General features: G+C 28.6%; 1 long non-coding RNA gene across 1 annotated transcript; it reads right to left on the bottom strand.

The window, feature by feature from the left end:
• Window positions 1-64: 64 nt before the first annotated feature.
• LOC112289403 (uncharacterized) lies at window positions 65-1938 on the bottom strand. Its single transcript, XR_002971859.3, has 2 exons — window positions 1345-1938; window positions 65-843 (listed from the first exon to the last, which is right to left on the bottom strand). It is a non-coding gene; the product is annotated as an uncharacterized LOC112289403 (long non-coding RNA).
• Between the last annotated feature and the right edge of the window lie 13983 nt (window positions 1939-15921).

Here is a 15921-nt window from a genome sequence, read left to right as displayed (position 1 = left end):
TTTTCAGTACCGACAGTTTTAACACAGAAGTTCAAATAGCAGTAACAAAGTTCAACACGCTGGATTTGAAGGATGTGTATACTTTTTGAATAGAGGTCACAGTTGCACATGATCATCAACCATGTTACTTCTCAAATCCTAAGTTCACTATCGCATGTACAGCTGCCTTGGTGCCCAACAAGAATGAGAAAGAATTTTTCTCTACCCGCCGAATACGCTTTGTGAGGTCCATATAGCCTCACGAAGAACAAGGTTCGAATAGCTCAAGAGTGATAGACCACTTAACAAAGGCAATCACAGCGGTGCGCCGCCCTTGTGCATTAGCAAGCGGATCTTGTCTCAAGGGTACGTGGTCGAGCACAGATGAGCTCCTCGCTGAAGTATTCATCGTACCTTGGTCAGTCCCCTTTCCAGACCCCTGCCGTTTCCTTAGCTCAGGAAGGTTAGCGTCAGTAGCTCTATCAACCATTCTTCCCTATCCGATCACTTGAAGGAGCCATTGTGATTGACTTGCGTAGTCCCGAACTTTCCACTTCAAATTCCATTGCATCCTTGTGCTTCGTAGTCGAGTGTCTTCTACTGTTGCAGCTACTATTTTTGGATCGATGCAAAGTGGGGTTTGACCTCCCACAGCTATAATGAACGCTATAATGAAGTCATGAACTTGAATTTACTTCATGACTGCAAATGACACCGTCTGTGGAGAACTTCGGGGTTTTTTTTTTTTTTTTTTTTTTTTTTTTTTATAGCTTTGTGATAAGTGAAAATCAGCCAGTCTCACAACGCCTTGCGACCCCAACATACTCTTGAAACTGTAGTCTTGACATAATCCTGCAACAGACACTGAGCATGCGATTCTGTTCACTACGAAGTGTAATGGACGCAATTAGGAACAATACCACTAGAATATATCAAGCGGGAGTTATATCTGATTTGATGTAGAGGAACCTCAACTTTTAGACAATAGCAGAATGAAATCCAGCGTAAGTGTCTACATTAGACTTCACGTAACTCCCTCCCTTCGAATTGGAAACCAATAAGTAAAGGTCACTTCGTAGATTACGGTACAGAGAGGACTGACGTGATGACAACCTTTGAAACTACTAACGAGCTGCATCATTGTCGAAAATACTACAGATAAACTACACTACAAGATGGTGAAAAAGTGAACAAACAGACCGACAGACGGACACAATTAAAAAAATGAAAAACGCAGCGCCATCTTCAGCACCAAGATCTAGACACAACCGCACAAAAACAGAGGGGGGAAGAATCATTCAACACGCTGTGGAAGAATCAACAACAGCATTTGGGGAATCATTGAGATGGTAATCGAAGGCTGACCTGGAATCCGAACTTCAAGTCTCAGAAGCTAGTCAAGGGGGGAGCAACAGCGATAAATGAAAATGGCATCCACATCTCACACTAAGTATTTATACAAAAGCAAAACGAAAAAAACGACAAAACACTCAAGACGTGAAAAATGTGGCCAGCTCTGGCAAGCAAGGCAAGGCAAGCCATGCAGCCGCCGCCGCAGTCGCCTCTGTCTCGTCAGTCCTCCACTCCATTAAACTTGCACTTCTCTGCAATTAGAATAGCTCACTTTTCAGCTTCATTGTTGCCCATTTTTCTCTACCAGTTGCAAGCTGGCCAGCCTTCAACTAATTCACCTTCCAATCCAACCCTGGATAAGTTCAGAAACGAAAAACCTTTCCTATAATCTTCTTTTATCTATATTTCTCCTGAGACACAGCTCATAATCTAGAATTGAAAGTCTCCAGCCTTATTATAACCCACATATAGATCACGTATCTGATCCATAAAGTACTTTAGCCATACACACAGACGTATCTATATATATATATATATATATATATCCTTTGTCTGATAAAAAAAAAAAGTACAGGATCTGTGATTTCTAGCCACGCAGTATGCTATTCCGGTCTAAAGGGTTTTCCTGTTGTATATGTAAACAAGTACATTGTCCATGAATCAGCGTCACATTGTCAGGCTTTGTTCACACCATCCTGCACCACCCTCATAGTCTCTCACTCTCTGTGTTTGTGTGAGAGAGTGTGTGAGTGCATGCTGCAGCCAGGGGTAGTGGGGGATGCATGATATGTGGAAACTGGGTGCCAAGGATCATGTGAGCTGAGAGCGGGGGAAAGGGCAGCGAGCATCAGCCAGCAGCAGCAGGGCGTGATAGGCACGGCCAGGCCAGCCCAGGCCAGGCATGGCTCCTGCTCCTCCATCTTCGTGCTTCTTCTTCTTCTTCTTCCTGCTGACGTTTTTCACCTTTGAACCTGCTCATAAAATGTGTTGGATCCTTTGTCTTTACACAATGGATTCATTTTTAATTTAATTTTTAAAATTTTATTCATTGATTTTCTTTCTTTTCTGGACTTATGTATGCTTCTACAGAAAATCTGAAAACTAGGTTTTTTTTTAAAAAAAATCTTCAGAAAGGATATAGTGCACAAAATTAAAGTTAATCATGTTATTATTATTATTATTATTATTATTATTGAACGATGAAACTTGTCGTGACTTTTTTATATTCGTCTTCAACTTCTGAACCATGTAAGTATATTTCAAAAAATTCTTGAAAAATCAGGAAAAATTATTAAAAATATATTGTTACTTGAAGTGATTAACTTAATTATTTTTATTATTACCAAATAATAGGTAGCGTGAAAGAATGTCGCTGATTTAAAATTTCATATGCTAAAATTTATTACTAAGAATTATTTTTGGATATTACATTAGTTTTTAATACTATGATAAAATCAATAAATTGTATGTTATAAACTGGAAAATTTGGACTTAAAATAATTTTAAAAATATATAATTTTGTAATTATAAATTTCAAAGAAACTATTGAAATTCTTGCTCTGGCATTTGTAGAACCTGACAAAAATCTTTTTGCTACTTATGCATGATAATATTCATGAAAAATAAAAATCTTGTTATTTCAAGCTTATTTTTTTTTATTTTTTATTTTTTCTTGCTAATAACGAATCATCTTAATTGAATTGCATAAGATTTAGAAATGAATGATTTTTTTTTTTTTTTACTTATTTACAAGAAAAAAAATATAAATATTTTATATTTTAATCACTTGAAGTAATATTTCTATCTTGACTTTTAATAAATAAAGATTTCATTGTCAAATAGCGATTGTTGAATCACATTCTGGACATCCATGTTCTTTTTATATTAAAAAATATCTCTACATGAGTTTTCAAAATGCATTTCTATTAGTTATTTAATTTTTTTAAAATGTGACTTATACAAATCAAGAACACCTTTGAAATTGTCAAAGTAAAATTAGTTCAATGAACATTGAGATGCAAGACAAGACTTTTATTACCAAGTACTTTTGCAAGACTATGGGAGTAACTGAAGAAAATATCTTGTGGCTATATATCTATATAATATGATTATTATAAATGTATAGATTTTTCTTAAAATTTGACTCCAAATATTGTTGAGTCTTAAAGATTGATTATAAATATGGTTGTCTTGCATTGCAATTTTAAATGATTTTTTAAAATTATAAAATTTTCTTATTTATTTAAAAAGAATTAATGTCCTAGCAATTTAAAAAGTCTTAAATATATTAATTTATTACTTTTTTACTTCAAAATTATAAATATTATTAGTTTAAAAATTTAAAGTTATAAATATTATTATTTTAAAAATTCAAAGTTGTAAATATTTAAAATTTTTAATTTTATTTTATAATTTTATTTTTTTAATAATATTAAAAAATATTTTACAAAAGATTTAATGGTTAAAATTTTAAGAACAAACTCCATTCATGATGCATAATAAATAAACTTTGATTTTTAATAATTAATTTATTTCTATTAAATTTTATTAATTATTAAATTTTATTCATATAGATTATATGGCTTCACATAATTGGATAAGGTAAGGCCACATCAATATCTATTCTTGAATATTATAATATAAAAAAATATTAAAAATATATTTATCTTTTCTTATAATTTTTATGAGATACATGATTATATGTAAAATTAAAGAAATATATATGTTTAGAATTCCAAATAGAATTCTTTAGCTATATCATTTCAAATAAAGACTTAATGATAGATTCAAAGTAATTTAAGACCATTTGCAATTATACAATTTTAAAATTGGTATATGATATAGAATGCTTTATAGGATCTTTATCAATAATTATATTCAAATAATTGTGAAGGACATGAATCTTAAAGAATTAAAAAATCAATGCATTCTTGGGTCACTTAAAAAGACTAAAAAATCACTGAAAGAGGATATAATATTGAATTAAAATAGCTATTGCTTAAGACAAGAAAACTAAAGTATCTTCAAACAAGATCAAAAATAAAAAAAAAGCACTGACAAGAATAAAGAAGACTTCACTATTGCCTCCATATATACTATCTAATTAAGAGCTATGTGGAAAAATTCCATAGAACCTCCAACACATATATAATTTATAAGACACTTCTCTTAATTTGCAAGATAAGTTTTGCTATATGTATGCCATATCTTTAGATTATACTACAAGCTATCAACACATGTAACATGTGGTTAATTTGTTAGCCAAGTTTCTAACCTATTAATCAACTACAAACATGTATAAAGTCAAATATGCATCTATAAAGCTTCTAAAAATCTTTATCATAAGATAATATTAAATTTATCTATATTTATCTTCTATCTAATACTTCTTATTTAAATAAATATATATGTCTATGATATTACTTTTTCCTCTAGAAATAAGTTTCATAAGTGGAAACAAACATATATTGAAGAAATCGAAGATGTGGCAAATTGTGTTTGCTACATATTTTGATCTTTATTTTTTTTGAAGTTGATTGATAGATCCTCTCAGTTACTAATAGTATCCTATATCAAAGCATGAAGACTACTATGTTATTTGATTATTATTGAGGCTTTTGTAACTCCTTTCAAATAAAATATTAGTAATATTATAAAAAATCATTCCTACTTCTAATAAAATTATTAAACATTAGAAGTCTCTTCTAAGATTGTTATATCAAATGCAATATATTTTACTATCTATTTAAAAAAGAACATGTCGTTCTTAAAGATCTTTGTTTCTATTGCATCATTTTGAAGGTTGTCACAATTATAATATCTTGTTTGAAAAGTCAACAAATAGGAATGAATTAAATGTGAAAGCCATTGGTTTTTCATTTTTTAAGTGCTAGAGATATATAAAAATTACAAACAAAGATAGAAAGTAGAATATGAAAAAGTGTCATTTGTCATCTTTCTAGTATATATATTATTTTATATAGTTCAAAAAGAGAGACATGGAATATAAGATGGATCTTTATAAATTCCAATAGGTACAATTAATAAGCAACTATATTGACCTCTTCACAAATAAGAAATGATCTCAATCTACAAAAATTCAAGTTATTACAAGAGTAAATATTCTTGATATTACAAAAAAGTAACTATACCTTGTTGCCAATATGGAATTGAGATTGTTCTTTGTGATAGGCATCTACATTGATCTTTTGTCATTCATGAGTTTTTTTTTTTTTTTTTTTTTTTTTTTTTTTTTTTGTCTTTATTATTGCATGTAGCTTGAATAAATAATTTTTCAAATCTTCTAGCTTAAGATTATCACCTTTTGAAAAATCAAAAGTATCAAGTTATAGATGATAACCATAATTGGCAAAAAAAAGTATTTATTAAATAAAAGAATGTATCATATTATTATAAATAAATTCTATCAATGGCAAAAAAATTATTCAATCATCTTGTTGGTAGTTGATAGTACACCTCAAATATTACTCCAAAACTTGATTCATTTCTTTCATTTGACCATCAATTTAAGGATGTAAATTCAAAGTTATTTTTATGTTTACTTTAAAATCTTGAAAAAAATTCTCTAAAATCTTAATAGAAATTTAATTTCCTTATTTATTATGATATTTTTAGATAATCCATGGTCGTGATAGATATTATTAAGAAAAATCTTAGTTATTTTTTTACTTGTGATACATTTTGTATATAGTAAAAAATATACTATTTTAGAAAAATGATCTATTATTATAAATATATATCATAAAAATCTGAAACTAAAAGATTTGTGATAAAATTCATAGAAACAAAAGATTATGATTGTTTTCAAATAGATAATGGCTAAAGAAGTCCATAAGGTCAATAACAAGGAGTTTTTGATTTTAAACAAATGTCACATAATTGCACAAAGTCTTGACTATCTTCAACATTTGATGCTACTAAAAATCTATAGATATTATTTCTAAAGTCTTATTGTATCCAAAATATCTAGCTATTAGAAAGTCATGATAAGCTTGAAAAAACATGTAATCATACTTTAACTTTTGAAATATATAAGTAATTCTAAAAATAGAATAGAATATTTTTAAATTTAATCTTGGATATATCATAAGATTTAGAAGAATTATTTTTAATATCATAAAAAACAATAGAAAGACATATTCAATTGAACTTGCTTTAAAAATATTGAATCAACAGTTAGTATTGAATTTGTTGCTTGAAAATAAAAATGCTCCAACTTCAAGAAAATTATTTTTTATTGATTAAAAGTCTTATATATATATATATATATATATATATATTGATACAAGAAAAGAATATTTAGATAGGACATGTGACAAACCTTGTTGCTTTTCTCATCAATAAGTGATCTTAAAATCAAATCTTAATAAAAACATGCTCTAATGGGTTTGGTGAGGATTTTAAATACATATTGATATAAAATATTTGAGGTTCTTGTGATCTGTATGTATAGTAACTAGACTAAAAGTGTCTTTTAAATATTGATACTATTCTTAAAATGAATCTAAAATTGCAAGAAGCTTTTTGTTATGGATCTCATAGTTGATCTCAATTACTGAATTTTTTTTGGAATGAAAAGATATTAGATGGAATTTGTCATCTATTTCCATTTGTAATGATACTACTTTTAAAGCAAATATTGATGCATCTATTTCCATGAAAAATACCTTGGAAAATTCAATATAATATAAGATTGTTACAAAAATAAATATTGACTTCAAAGCTTCAAAAGATGCCTCAACTTCTTTTTTCCAGTCTTTACATGCAAGATGTGTAAAAAGAGCTACAACTTAAGGAAATTTCTTGATGAAGATCTGATAGTAATTGACAAATTTCAAAAAATCTTGCACATCTCTAAGGAGATCCATCATAAGACCATCATTTGAAATGGTGTATTCTAAGAAGTCAACTTGAATAGTATAAAATATACATTTTTTCAACTTGACATATAGTTGTGTATCTCTAATTTTTTGTAATACTGAATGAATATAAAATTTATACTCTTTTATATTTTTAGAATATATTAGAATGTTTTTTAAATAATAAATGATAAAATCATTAATAAATTCTCAAAAAACATCATTCATTAGATGTTGAAAATTAGGTAGTACATTCATGAGTCTAAAAGTTATGATATTATATTTAATATATCAATATTTAGTTCATAATATATTCTTTTATTTATTTTTTAAAAATATGTATTAAATTAAATATTCTATATAAATCTATTTTTATATAGATATTTTTTTAATTAAATTGATCAAAAAATCTTGAAATCAAAGATAAAAGATATTTATTTTTGATGGTGATCTTATTGAATCCTTGATAGTCCATACACATTTGTAATGATCTCATCTTCTTGTGCACAAATAAGACAAAAGCATGTGCTAAAGATTTTAAATAGCGTATGAAGTTCTCAACCAAGTTTTTATCAATGTACTTCTTTAGTGCATCCAATTTATTTTACAATAAGCTATAGATTGGTCCAAATGGTAGTTTAGCTCTTTCGTGAAGATCAATTAAACAATCATACAGACAATACTTTAGAAAGATATTTACATTTTTTTCTCCAAAATATCTTGATAATCTTGGTATTAACTTGGAATGCTAGTTTTAATATTTTTACTATCAAAAATGGATGTGGCATAAATAACAAAAGGTGACCTTTCTTTTTCAACATGAATAAAAGCTCTTATACCTATTAATAAGAGTTTGGTTGTGTTAGACTCATAGATTTCTTCTTTATTAATAAAATCTTGGAATAAATTATAGAAAAAATCAAGGTTACAAGAAATCTAGTTTATATAAGGATTATATTTTTTGAGCCAGAACAATCATAAAATAACTAGATTAGAAGAAAATTTAATCATGTTAAATATTATTAAACTATTATCATTATTAGTTGCTATATCTAAAAGAATAATTTTATAGATAACATCTTCAAAAGACAATAAACAATAATCTATAACTTCTATATGCATGGATTTGATTTTTTTAATTAAAGATATTTTTTAATTTTTTCACAAAATATATATATATATATATATATATATATATATATATATATATATATATATATATATATTTTAAAATAAGCTAAGACTTATAAATCTAATAAATCAAAGGTTTTTTGATTTTTTGATTATAAATAAACTTCTATAATAAAAAAAATAAAAGATCTAAAGAGAGAATAAGACCTCTATTAGATGTTGCACAAGATTCTAGCTGCTCGATCATGTTGTAGTTCAAGAAACTCGTTTTTTTACACATCATCATTTTTTGGCACATATGCTCTTTATTTTGTGGTTGCATTGCTTCTTTAGATAATATTGAGCAATGTGCTTAGGTTCTCCATTATATAAGCATAAACCTTCTTAACATTATTAACATTTTTTTTGTTCAATAAGAGGCTTAAAATGTATTGAATTAATTTACATAGGTTTCATTCTTGATGAATAAGCTTTTGTGAACTTAAAAGGTGTTGTCATGTCTTAACTTGTATCTCATCAATTACATCATTGTTCTTTGTATCTTTCACAGAATTAATTGTTGCATGTAATAACTTCAATAAATTGCTCTAATGAATCAAATCTTGCTATTATCAATAATGAATCTTTGATGTTATCTTTTATCTATATCAAAATTGAATGATAAGGCCTTTATCATTTTAATTCATATTATAAATAAGCTTTTGGAATTTAGTAGTATATATAGTAGCTAAACATGTTTCTTATCATAAAGATATAAATTTGATCTCTATTATCTTTTTTTGATTATTTTTTCTAAAAGCGACCATAAATACTTTTAAAATGAATTTAAATCATGAAAAAGATGTGATTTTGTTTCTATCAGAGGTGTAAACCAAAAGAAAGTACTCTTAGAAAGAAGTACATCTATGAATCCCACTTGAGTAAATCCATCAAGGTATTGAGAAAGATGCAACTTTAGATAGAATTTTATTAGTTATAAAAATCGTCAAAACTTTGATATTTTTTCATTGAACTTTTCTAGCATATTTATTCTTGCATCCTAAATACTTGTAGTAGCAAAATTTCTTGAATTTAATTATAATCTTAATCTAATTATTATTTTTAATTGCATAACTTTTTAGAATAGACTTTAAACTTCATTGTTGATTTGTTCTATAGGCATTAGAATAGTACTTCTATGGTTGATATTAGAGATATGTAAAATTTCTATCTTAAAAATATTGATGAATTTGTGGAGATTTGTAATAGTTACAAATCTATTTTCACTTCTATTGAGAGTAGTATCCATAACTTTTTCTTCTATAGATAATTCAAACAAATCTATAAGTCAATTTAGAGGAGGATAATTTATAATCTCTAATACTAAATAAAAATTTCTACAAAAAATAGTTTGTCAAGGACATGAACTAAAAGATGAAAGATAAACCAATGAAATCCATGTCAAAGAAAGAATGACAAAATAAAAATAAAAAAGTACGTATATTAAAAGAAAATAGAAAGACTTATTGCCAAAAGATAAGAAAATTTGAGACTCTTGAAACTAGACTAGAAGCAAGAAAGGAATTGACAAGAGTGAAGAGGGCTTCACTCTTGTTTCTATATATACTATCTAATTAGAGGCTACGTGGCAATGTTCTATAGGACCTCCAATATGTGTTGACTTTGCAAGTCACATGCATTGACTTACAAAGAAAGCTTTTCTATGTATGGACCACATAGTTAACTTGATCTTCAAGCAGTTAACATGTGTGGCACATGGCCAACTTGTTGACCACGTTTCTAAACCAAAAAGTCAATTAAAGACACCTATAAAGTTAAAGCAGTATTTATGAAGCTTCTAAGAAGCTTTCATAGAAGATATTATAGAATTAACTTACTTTTACTTACTTCTACTTACTTCTACCTATTTATACAGGTAATTACTAGCTTACATGCATATATCCATAACATTACTTTTCCTTCTAGAGATGAGTTCTACGAAGAATGGTCATCATATGTTGAAGAAATCTATGATGTAACGAATTGTATTTGCCACATACTCTGATCTTTATTCTCTTTGAAGATGGTTGATAGGGCTTTTCAACCATCGATAGTGTCTTATATAAAAGAGAGAAGACCACCCTATTATCTGATTGTTGTTGAGGCCTTCATAACTTCTTTCAGATAAAATATTTAGAATATTGTCAAGAGTTGTTCCTACCTCTAATAAAATTATCAAACATTGGGAGTCTCTTCCAAGGTTGTAATATCAAACACGTTATATCTCACTATCTATTTAAGAAAAAATATGTCGTTCTTGAGGATCTTCAACTTGATTACGTCGTCTTGAAGGTTGTGACAATCACAATGTTTCATCTGATAGGTCAGCAAATCAAGGCTCTTCAATCAAATTTGTTGATTATTAGTTCTCTATCTCTTCACCGTCACAACTATAGAGAAGCTACAAAGAAAGTTTGAAAGTAGAATGATATCTTCTCTAGATTTTATTTCTTTTATAAGGAAGGTTTTCATCTTGATTTTGATGGATGTTGTCAATGAAAAGCCTCCACCACCTTTGTTGCATTTATAAGATTCTTTACTAGTTCCTATGTGCATTCTCTAATATCATATTCATGCCAATAGACAAGATATCTAATTTATTTTGGCACCGCCTTGAATCTAGAATTTCTTCCACTTCAAATTCTTCATTATTGTCTACTTCTATAAGATGAAGTAGAGCTTGTCTTCTTTTTGGCATGTCCACTGTCTTGTATGGTTCAAAAAGAGATACATGGAATACTTGATGAATTCTCATTGACTTCGGTAGGTATAAACGATATGGAATTGAATTGATTTGTGTAAAAATAGAAAATGGTCCAAGTCTACAATAGTCCAACTTGTCACAAGGACGAGTGGTCTTGATATTACAATAAAGTAACTATACCTTGTCACTTGTGTGGAATAGTGGTTGTTCCTATTGATAGACATCTGCAATGAGTTTTTGTTGTTCTTGAGCTTCTTTTAATTGCACCTTCTTTGTTGAATATAGCTCTAATAAATGATTTGTTAAATCTTTTGCCACAAGATTATTAGCTTTTGAAAAGTCAAAAGTATCAAGACGTGGATAATAACCATAATTGACAAAGAAAGGTGTTTGTTTTGTAGAAGAATGTACCGTTTTATTATAAGCAAATTTTACTAATGGCAAAAGAATTGTCCAATCATCTTATTGATAGTTGATGGTACATCTTAAATACTACTCCAAAACTTGATTAACATACTCTATTTGTCCATCAGTTTTAGGATGGAATGCCAAAGATAGTTTTTTATCTACTTTTAGAATCTTGAAAAGAGTCTGCCAAAATCTTGATACAAATTGAGTTCCTCTTTTTGATATAATATCATTGGATAATCTATGATAGTGATAGATGTTGTCAAAAAAGAACTTAATTGTTTCTTCACCTACAATAAATTTTGTACATAGTACAAAATATGCCATCTTGGTAAAATGATCTACTATCATGAATATAGAGTCATAAGAAGCTGAGATTGGAAGATCCATAATGAAATCCATAGAAATAGAAGACCATGGTTGTTTTAGAAAAGATAATGATTGAAGAAGTCCATAAAGTCAATGATGAGGAATTTTTGATCTTAAACAAATGTCACATGATTGAACAAAGTCTTTCACACCTTTCCACATTTGTAGCCACCAAAAATCTTTGGATATAAGCTCTAAAGTCTTGTTGTATCCAAAATGTCCTACTGCTAGAAAGTAGTGACGTGCTTGAAGAACACATTATCATGCTTTTCTTTTTGGAACATATAATCGACCTTCAAAATAGAATAGGTTATTTTTGAATTCAAACTTAGAAGTATCTTGGGACTTAAAAGAATGATTCTTGATATTATGAATAAGAGGATTAGAAAACATGCTTGATTGGATTTGTTTTACAAGAATCAAATCAATAGTCAATGTTGATTTCATTACTCAAAGATGAAAATACTCTGGCTTCAAGAGAGTTGTTCTTTGCTGATTGAAAGATGCATTTCTTTCTTTTGGTACAAGATAAGAATGTCTAGAAAGGTTGTTTGACAAACCTTATTATTTTTTGAGTTGATATGTGATCTTGAAATCACATCTTGATAATGACATGCTCTAATGAGTTTAGTGACGATTTAAAATACGTGCTGACATGAAGTACTCAAGATTCTTGTGATCCATACATATAATGACTAGATTAGAAGTACTTTTTAGATAATGATGTCATTCTTTGAAATGAATCCATAATTGTAAGAAGCTCTTTGTCATAGATTTTATAGTTAATCTTGGCTACTGTAAATTTTTTAGAATGAAAAGCTACTAGGTGAAGTTTATCATCTGTTCCTATTTGTAATAATACAACATTTAAAGCAAAGTCTAATGTGTCTGTTTTCATAAAAAATGCCTTAAAAAAATTGACATGATATAAGATTGATACAAAAATAAAGATTGACTTCAAAGTTTCAAAAGATACTTCAGCTTCTTTACTCCACTCAAGTTTGTCTTTGCAAGTCAAACATGTAAGTAGAGGTACAACTTGAGAGAAGTCTTTGATGAAGATCCGATAATAATTGGCAAAGCCCAAAAAGCATTAGATATCTCTTACCATTTTTGAAATCTTTGAATCTATAATTGTTTGAACTTTCTTAGGATCCATCATAAGTCCATCATTTGAAATCATGTATCCTAAAAAGTCAACTTGAGTAATATGGAATATACATTTTTTTTTTTTTTTTTTTTTTTTTTTAATCTTGGCATAGAGTCTCGCATCTCTTAATTTTTCTAACATACAATGAACATGAAGTTTATATTCATTTGTATTCTTAAAATAGATTAAGATATCACACAGATAAGAAATAATAAAATTGTCTAAAAATTCTCAAAAAACATCATTCATTAGATGTTGAAAAGCTGCTAGTATATTTGTAAGTCCAAAAGGCATGACATTACATTCAAAATGCCTATACCTAGTTCAAAATGTAGTCTTCCATTTATCTTTTTTTTTTTATACGTACTAGATTGTATGTTCCTTATAGATCTATTTTTGTATAGACCTTAACTTGATTTAGTTAATCGAGAAGTCTAGATATCAAAGGTAGAGGGTACCTATTCTTGATGGTGATCTTATTGAGTCCTCGATAATCAACACACATCCACAATGATCCATCTTTCTTCTTGATAAATAAGATTGGAGCTTTTGTTGGTGATTTGGAATAGAGTATGAAATTTTTGGCTAGATTCTCTTCAATATATTCCTTGAATTTAGCTAATTCATTTTGTGATAAACTATAGATTGGTCCAAATGGCAGTTGTGCTCCTTCTTGAAGGTCAACTGAGCAATCATAGGAACAATGTTTTGACAAAGTATCTGCATTCTTTTTCTCTAATACACCTTGAAATTCTGATATTGGCTAGGAATGCCACTTAAAGTCTTTGCATAATTAGAAATATATATGGTGTAAATGACATAAGTTGATCCTTCTTTTGCAGCAAACAAAAAAGCTCTTGCACCTACAAACATAGGTTTAATTGTACTAGACTTATGATTTTCTATTGGATTAATTTTACTCTTAATTATTCTTTTAGAAAAGACAAGGGTACAAAAAATCCAACCTATGAAAGGATTATATTTTTCTAACCATGATAAATCTAAAATGACAAGATTAGAAGAAGATCTAATTATATTAAAGATTATGCAACTACTATGACTATTTATTGCTACATCTATAGGAAGTATTTCATGAATATCATCTCTAAAAGACAACGGATGACTATCTATGACTTCTACATGAACATGTTTGATTTTTTGTACTAATAATATTTTATGACTTTTAACAAATTCTACATCTAAAAAACTACCTGAGGCTCCTAAATCTATTAAGGCAAAGGCTTTATAATTATTAGGTCCTAAATGCACATCTATTATAAAACAAGGAGAGGGTTCTGAAGAGAGGATATGACCTTCATTAGAAATTGTATAAAATTCTAGCCACACAATCCCTATTATAGCTAGATAAATTTATTCTGACACATTATCTTCTTTGATAAATGTGCTCTTCATCTTGTGATTTTGTCGCTTCTTTGGATAACGTTGAGTAGTGTATTTAAGTTCTCTACAATATAAGCACAATCCTTCTTCATGGCGACGAGTCTTTTCTTGCTTGATAAGAGGTTTAAAATCTACTGCATCAATTTGCATATCCTTTGCTTCTGAATGTATGTGTTGAAGAGTTATTGGTGTTGCCATCGAATTGTAGTAACATTCAAGCCCATTTATATGACTTTTAGATTGAAATTCAAAAAGTTGATTGCCGCATTTTATAGCAAAGTCAATTGCTTGACTCAATGTTTGAGAATCAAGTAAGTTGAACATCAATTTCTTTACTTCATATTATAATCTATAGAAAAATTGGCTAATAAGTGCAACATCATCCCACTTGATATCAGTTACAAGTTATCAAAATTATGAAGCATATAACATTACAGATCGATTGCCTTGTTATAAAATATGGATCTTGTTGGTTGCAACATAAATTACATCATGTTCTCCATATATGGCCCAAAATTTTGCCAAAAATGCCTCTAGATTATCCAATATTGAATCTCATTGTTTAAAAAAAGATAAAAACTACGACAATGTTGAACTTGAAAAAAGTATGCGAATGAATTCAATTGTGATCCTAGAGTTGGATAGCTTTGAGGTTGAAGTTCAATCACAAGTTGTACTTAATTGATAAATTCTCAAAATTTGGATCTTTTACCATCAAACTTCTTGGACAAGGCAGCTCTTGGTTCTCTAGCACTTGAAGGATGTTCCACCGTGGATGGACGGACATGATTTGCTGCAGATGTTGAAGTAGTTCTAATCATCTCTATATCTTCACTTCCTACCATTCTTGTTGATCCTTGTAGTAGTAAGCTAAGTTGATGCATCGTAAGTATCAACTCTCTCAATTGCTCTTGCATTTGTACCATAGCACTCTTCATTTTAATAAGCTTTGCTATAATAATATTCAAAAAAATATCTAATACCACTCAAGATAAGTAGAAAAAAATACTAAGAAAAATATCAATTTAGAAGAGGGTAACCCATAACTTCTAATATACTTATGTCTTATCATGGAAAAGGGATAATCCACTCTTAATCAAGACAAGACAAAGCCCTGATACTATAAGTATACTCTTATCAATCTGTTAAGGACATGAACTAAAAGATGATATAAAAATCAATGAAATCTGTGTCAAAGAAAGAGTGATAAAATAGAAATAAAGAAGTACATATATTAAAAGAAATTTGAAAGGCTTATTGCCAAAAAACAAGAAAACTTGAGACTCTTGAAACTAGACTTGAAGCAAGAAAGGAGTTGACAAAAATGAAGAAGGCTTTATTTTTATCTTTATATATACTATCTAACTAGGGACTACTTGGTGATATTCTACAGAACCTCCAATATGTGTTGACTTTATAGGATACATGACTTGACTTAGAAGGCAAGTTTTTCTATGTATGGACCACATAGTTAGCTTGATCTTCAAGCTAATAATATATGTGGCACA

Source organism: Physcomitrium patens, chromosome 12 (assembly GCF_059467195.1).
Source record: "Physcomitrium patens ecotype Gransden chromosome 12, ASM5946719v1, whole genome shotgun sequence".
NCBI lineage: Eukaryota > Viridiplantae > Streptophyta > Bryopsida > Funariales > Funariaceae > Physcomitrium > Physcomitrium patens.
This window is presented reverse-complemented; position numbering and strand designations above follow the sequence as displayed.